Source organism: Saccostrea cucullata, unplaced genomic scaffold, assembly GCF_032062105.1.
Source record: "Saccostrea cucullata isolate Sc308-1 unplaced genomic scaffold, CSIRO_AGI_Scuc_v1 ctg110, whole genome shotgun sequence".
NCBI lineage: Eukaryota > Metazoa > Mollusca > Bivalvia > Ostreida > Ostreidae > Saccostrea > Saccostrea cuccullata.
In genome coordinates, this window is record NW_026939674.1 from 149,361 (window position 1) to 156,273 (window position 6,913).

Consider the following 6,913-nt stretch of genomic DNA (forward strand, 5'->3'; position numbering starts at 1 on the left):
CGTAGGTGTTTTTAATTAGAAACTGAAGCATCTTTTTAATATCAATTTCGGAATATTTGTGTGTAGAAAAAAAAATGTTTTATGAAATAGTCTTGCAAATGACCATTGATAAGATTAGTAAACATATGAGTTCCATTTTTGTTGAAAAAGTAGCTTCTATGATCTGAAAAAGCCTGGACTTTAATTTTTCGTGGAAGTGGTTATTTAAAGTGTTGTCATAGTTCAATTGTTCTAAAAGTTCGATCCTTGGATTTAATGTTTTTTCTCAATGTTGTACTATTGCTGCATGTCAATAAAAGATAGCATAATAGTAATATCATATTTAAGCAGAGCAGGGAACAATTAGCATTTGACATTAAGCAGTTGGTTGTCGAATTTAGAATTCCCTAGTGTTACCAGATTCAAATTATCATATCATTCTACATTTTTTTGATTTTCTATTATTCCTTTTTCTTTACATATTGGAAATTTTTTTTTTTGTTCAGTTAGCAAACCAAACTCTAATTTTAACTGCATTTCAACTGACCTTTTGAGGAATAAAAGTATAATTTCAATCAATGTTCTCTACGATTTTATGCATAAAAATATGCATTAATAAATTACAAAATTTAGTTATATTCTTTATTTTGTGAAAATAATAAAAATCTTCGTACTTTAATGGAAGGCATTTAACCTTTCCGGACTTATGTGAAATGTAAAGTTTACCAGCTATAATTGTCAGTATAGGATTTCGTTTTCCATTGAAAGGCTTAGGCATAAATCTTTACCGACCTCTAATTGGGGTATTTTATACCAAACATGTTCAATCTCACATCGATCCTATTATGTAGATTTCTGAACAGCAAAAATAATAGATATAGGATTTTAAAGGTTTTATGTACAACACATCCTGAAACATGAGTGGTGTGCTTTCCGAATTGTAAATGGACATTAAACTAAATAAACTTCGGTTATTATCCAATAAAGAGTTCATTGGAAAGGAAGGGGATTTTGTGTTCTCATTTATATGGAAAATTGTGTGGAATGTGTTTATTAAAATGACATCGATATTTGTGATTTTTGTACCTTATTTCATAGCATATGTTATAGATGGCAATGATAAATATCAACAGGACTTGGAAAATTCCAACAGGAATTAAACTATTTCAATAATTGTTGCAAACCTTTGATTTTTTATAAAATTCGTAAGCTGAAAAACCTTAGAAGCAATTCAAAGAAAATAATTAAATAATTAGTTTATAAATATTTCCAAGAAAATTTAATTTTTCACTTTAGTATATTAATTAAAAATAACAAGGAGAAAAAACCAGAAAGCATGCAATGCAATCCACAGAGAAATCACTTGGATGGTTTGGAATTCCATTTAAAAATACCAGTATCGTTTTATGTCGCATACCTTCAAATTTCTTGGATTCAACTGACATTTTAATATGTCATTTGGATCCAAACGATAGTCATCATTCACGAATTGTGTATATCTATGAATTGTATATGTGTATAGGTCTCTAATTGAAACTTCACGGTCTGATTGTTGTAGAAACAACCTACGTTTGACATCCAGGAAGAAATATTTGTCAGTTTGTACGTGATGTTCTTCAGGTAAACAAACTGAAATCATTGCCAAAAGCGAAAACTTTAGTAGGACATAATCAAGACAAGAACAAAAACATAAAAAGTGGAGAAATTGATTGGCCTACAAAAGTAACCCACTTCTCTACACTTTAAAGATTTCTTTAATAAGTACATAGTGTAAATGTTAATTCTCTTCGTCTACCAGTTTTTTTTCTTTCTCTCTTTGCTGGATTTTCCAGCTTTTTCCTGCATTTTTTTTTACAAATAGTGCGTGTGTAGATAGCTAAATACTAAGTGTCTGAAATATCGCCAGTTCTTACAGTACCTTGACTACACTCTTCTAAAATATGGGGGTTTTGTCATTAAAACGAGCATCAAATTAGAAAAAAATTGCAGGCAAGAATTAAGAAACTTTTACAATATCAATTTAATAAATGCATGAAAACTGCATACTGCATAAAAAGTATATAGCATTGTCTTTTGGTAAAAATTTAGCATCAAGTTATACATATTTTAAATAAAACTAGAGGTACTGTGAGCAATGAGCTCACTAAAGGACCCCCCCCCCCCCCCCCCCCCGCCTCCCATATGAATATAATGGAAGTGTCCATGTTTTGCTCTGGAAAATCCAAAATATACATTGTATGTCAGATCAAAAAGTAAAATAGGAGGTGCACAATGGCAATATGTAATGAAGATTCTGTGAAAGTTTCATTAAATTTCCTTCAGTGGTATGAGAGGAGTTGCGGATAAGAGATAGGTACCCCAAACCGTAACAGACGGACGGATACAGACAGACGGACGGACGGAAATACCGACTACTATATACCTTCCCACTTTTCAAGCGGGGGGTATAACTAGAGGCACTGTGAGCAGTGAGCTCACTAAAGGACCCCCCCCCCCCCCTCCTCCAATATGGCTATAATGGCAGCTATATGTTTTGCTCTGGGAGACCCGTAATAAGTGCCAGATCAAAAAGTAAAATAGGAGATGCACTATGATATATTATTAAATAAAGAATCTGCGAAAGTATATATCATTAAATTTTATCATTGGTATAGGAGGAGTTGTGGATAAGAGCTGGGTACCCTTAAATATTTATAGAAATAATGGCAGTGTCCAGTGTTTTGCTCTTGGAAACTCAAAATATGTCCTATCAAATTGTTAGATAGGAGGTCACAATGGCACTATGTTACAGAGTTTCTGTGAAAAAAAATTCATTCAGTGGTAAAGGAGGAGTCGCGGATAAGAGATGGATACCCAAAGCGTAACAGACGGACGGACATTCCGATCACGATATACCCTCCCACTTTTCAAGCGCGGGGGGGGGGGGGGGGTATAACTAGATGTACTTTGAGCACTGACCTCACTAAATGATACTCCCACCTCCCATATGATTATACATGTAATGACAAAGTTCGAGTTTTGCTCTGGGAGACCTGAAATAAGTGTCAGATTAAACAGTAAAATAGGAGTAGTACATTATAAAATTTTTGAGAAAGTATCGTTAAATTTTATTCAGTGGTATAGGAGGAGTTGCAGATAGGAGCTAGGTACATTTCAATATTTATAGAAATAATGGCAGTGTCCATGTTTTGCTATGGGAAACCCGAAATATGTGTCTGATAAAAATTGAAATAGGAGGTGACCATGCAATGACACTATAACCAAAATATAAAGTGGGAAATATAAAAAAAAAAATCACATGGAAAACGTACGTTTCTTCAGTTAGGATTCCGCATACACATTTATGTCTGATATTTAAACTAAAAATTTATCCCCCCAAAAATTTAATAAAAAGAAAGAAAGAAAACACGAAACTATGGATCTGGAGAAGATAATATAGCTCTGAGTCACTGATGCCCCTGTACATTTTTTATAATGTAAGTTCGAGCAGTGGTAAATAAAGATGCCTTCCTGCTGGTCTGGAGAAAAAAGAATGGGGCGATGATGACGCTATAATGATGTGATGACGATGAAGCAATAGTGTGCTGACGATGATGATTACGGTGAATATGAAAACAATTGAAGGTTTGTTCAATTCTATTGAAACCAAAGTTAGTAATATTAACTGTGTCCATATGATAAAACATTTGTAGAATTAGCATTTCTGGATGTAACAACTTTAGGGTTTCTATCTCAACAGGAAGCTACTATTCCATTTTCCCAAATCATCCATCTTTCCTTTGTGTATTATATGGAGCTGTCTTTTTTTAGAAGGTAATTTTTTCCAATGTTAGGCCCATAAAAAGTACATATTCATGAATCATTAATAAGTAATATTAATCAAGACCTGGTTAAAATAAAATACAGAAGTTTTTAAAATAAATCAACAATTGTCAAATAGATTTGTAATTTGCAAATGTTTCAATGTACGCCGTAAACCCCCATATAGGGAAAAAATCTTTTAAAATACTCTCCTCAACAACAGCAAAGCCATAATTAGTCACATTGATAGCATCTTCAGATAGGGCCCCAAAAAATAATAGTCTTGTTTCCTGTTACCAGCCTGAAAAAAATAAGGTAGGTACATGTAGGTAGGAAAAATGTTTTATGTTTTTATTTTATTGTTTTCCAATGGTATATTTTGGATATGAACTACTACAAAACCAAATTAAAGATGTCATATAGGTCAATATCTTCTTCTAAAATTAAATTTCATGGCTTTTGATGCATAACTCAAGTGATATTTTATGAAAGTCATATTGAAAACATATATCATGAAATAACACATGAATATATTTTTTTAGTTTTGGAACATGAAATTATTGAAATTCCAGAAATTTTTTTTCCAAAACTAAAAAAAAACTTTATGGTCTGGTGCAAAAAGATAGGGTAGGTCGGGTAGCAGGAAACAAGACTATATTTTTTTGGCCTTGTTTAGATTCAAGTTTGTTGAAATCATGACACCTGGGGGTAGGGTGGGGTCACAAAAGCAATCAAACTTTTACAAAATTTATTATGTTGAAAATCTGCTGATGAAGAATAACAGGGTCATATTGACTCAGGTGAGCATTGTGACCCATGGGCTTCTTGATATAAAAGGACCACCTGTTTCTAATCTTTCTGAAAGCCCTTGGCTGTGTTCATATATCAAACAAGTATGTAAGTGTAATCTCAATTTATTTTTCAGATTCAGGAATTTGAAGCAAGTGTTCTAAGACATGTCCATGACGATAAGGAGGACAACTTTTTTGCCTGTGTATCTGACTTTAAAGAGGGAAGATATTTTATCAAAACAAAATTCCATGAAGAGTTTCTTGAGAAATTAAAGGATTACAGAGCAACAAAAAGTACCTGGGTCTATTTGGATAGAATTGAGGGTTTAGGGAAAACATCATCAGCAATTTATTATGTTTTAAGATGTCGAGAAAATGGTGACCTTTCAGTTCATTATGTTGACTTAAATAAAATTGAATAAAGAGATGAAGATTTGGAATCTTTTGCTGCTTATTGTAAGAAGTTTGAAGATAAGGACTGTGTTATTGTGGATCATTTAACCCTCTATGATACACATTATCTAGAAAAAAAATCAAAAGAATTATGGAACGACAAGTTGAAGATCCAAAATTTATTATTGAAACGGGTTTCATCGCAAGTGCACATAAATTTATGGAATTTAGAAGGAAATTTCAGCTTGATGAAGACTCTTTTCTTAACATATGGAAAGGGTCCTTGGAATACCTAATATCGAAAAAAAGACCAGGAGGATAAGAATTATGGGCACAGATTGGACCTTTTAGACAAAGGAAAGGAAGTTGATGATGAATTTTCAAGGGAGTACATAATGACACCTAAATTGTTGAATAGTGTATTAGGGGATATGTACACCAGAACAGATGGAACAGTTTTAGATGCTTTTACACAGAATACAAAAGAGAAACAACATAAAATCTTTAAATTGTAAAAGTTATGAAAGTTATGAGTATGCCAAGTTTCAGCTCCACACTGCTATTCTCCTTCATTTTATTCCAAACAGAAATGAAATCGTCATGAAAGGGGAATGGGCACAGGAAATAAAGATAGGGATCAACATATTTGAAGTTGAGCGTTACAAATTTCAAACAGATGATCTGCAAAGTAATCTTGAATATGTAAGAATGGGTTTGGATGTTGGTGATGCCTGTGTAAAAATTCAACATCTGATTCCTAACTTGGCAAACTGTTGGAGAGGAAGGTTTCCTTATGATTTAGAACAGATGCTACGTATTGCAAAAACTGTTGGTTTTGATAAAATTTTGCCAATTATGTTTCAGCAAGGTGGAGCAAAAAAGGAGTTTGATAAAATGTTTGTCGAGTGTCAAAAAAAAGTGTAAATCTGTACATTTGCCATTTTCCAGCGGTAATGAAACATTGTATCACTCATCACAGAAGGAACAAAAAGTGTTGCATGCACCTTGTAAAGTAGTATCCACTCCTGCTGAAAATTTCTTTGACGAGATGGAAAAGACTTATCTGCATATTATCAAGATATACCACAAAATCTAAAAAGCCACGAAAGAAGTGTTGCATTATTTTCCCTTTTTATAAAACAACTCTCAAAGTCATTTGATAGTTTTTTGGTATTTCCACAGAAACCAAATTTTATTGGAGTAGACTATTTTGTCTTCTATGGTGACTGTGGAGAAGATCAAGAAGGGGAGGGATGTACATCATGTAAAAAGGTTAAAGTTCAGGAAAAAACGCTGTAGCTTGTTCAAGTGGCAACTGGTGCAATGCTTCGAGGTGATACCCTTGGTCAAGCTTTGAATGTAGTGAAACAACTTTTTGTGCATGAAAATGTTGTAGTTCATGCTGTTGTTATTGTCGCAAGCAGGAATAAAGAGTCCTATACATTGACAAGGTGTGCATTTTAAAACATTTCTGTGCTTAACTTGGATGGAACAGAAGAATTACTGCTACGAAAAAACAACCTTCTTTATGATTTTTACGTGGAACTTGTCATGTTCACCTGAGCCTTTTAGGTGAACTGTTGGAAAGTCCTTTTTACTTTTCCAGTTTGTGACCTTGAACTTTGTCAGAATGAACTCCAAGTCAAAATAAAGATACAGTGGCATGTAATATGCAATCTTTGATTTAAGTATGAGCTTTCAAGGTTTCTCAGTTTTGAAGTTTTAACCTTGACTTGATTTGCAGCAGCACTTACAGACAGATAGACAAACGAACAGTCAGATGTTGTCTGATAGATGTATACAATGTCTGAGGTTGATCATTTTCTGTCAAATTTAGGTTGAGTTGCACGGGTAACCTATTGCATTTTGTTCCTGTCTGTTTGAAGTGCATCATCCGTTAAAAATTGAACAATTTTAATTTCTTGAAAACTACATGGCCAATTCTTTTC

General features: G+C 33.2%; 1 pseudogene; it reads left to right on the forward strand.

Moving 5' to 3' along the window:
- Positions 1-4,550: 4,550 nt before the first annotated feature.
- On the forward strand, positions 4,551-6,541 carry LOC134253561 (uncharacterized; annotated as a pseudogene).
- Positions 6,542-6,913: the final 372 nt, after the last annotated feature.